Source organism: Lactuca sativa, chromosome 6 (assembly GCF_002870075.4).
Source record: "Lactuca sativa cultivar Salinas chromosome 6, Lsat_Salinas_v11, whole genome shotgun sequence".
Classification (NCBI taxonomy): domain Eukaryota; kingdom Viridiplantae; phylum Streptophyta; class Magnoliopsida; order Asterales; family Asteraceae; genus Lactuca; species Lactuca sativa.
This window is the reverse complement of record NC_056628.2, coordinates 54618069-54618777: the sequence shown is the minus strand read 5'-3', so window position 1 is coordinate 54618777 and position 709 is coordinate 54618069.

Below are 709 nucleotides of genomic sequence, written 5' to 3'. Positions count from 1 at the left end.
AGGGATGAAGTCACACATTGATAGGTTAAGAATGTTGGGATCCGTTGTCTGTTAGGAGATGGTTGTTGATTGGGTTCTTCAGTCACTTCCTAACTCGTATAGTGAGTTCGTAAGAGAGTACTATACGATGAACCGCGACGTGACCCTTATAGATCTCACCTATATGCTTATTGCTGCTGAATCAGCACTGGTTTGGCGCAATAGAAAAGCAAAGTTGATTGGTGAATCTGCCTTCAAGACCTCTATGGATATAGACAATGGCAACGAAAGACATGCTATGATCGAAAAGTTTGATCATAAGAGAAAGACAATGTCTGAAGTAGTTCCATGTCATGTTCCAAAAGAGTTAATTTGCTTTTATTGCCAAGAGAAAGGGCATTGGATACGAAGCTGCCCCATTTACCTAAAGAGATCTAAGAGATGGGAGAGTCGAAACGTATGGCTCTAATATAGGTAAAATCCATTAACTAACTCTTTTAAGCTTCTATTCTAGATTCTTAATACATAATGTGATGTGACATCCCCAAAATCTCGGCCAGAAAAGACCGATTTTCATTTATGCTTTTAAATATTTTCAGAGTAAATCCTTTTGATTTGAAAGAGTTGCGGAATTTGTTCCCAAAAACAAAACATGATAAAACATTGTTTACCGAAGCATTTCATAAAAGAAATGTATTTTCATTATAATCAAAACTCGGGGTGTCATGTT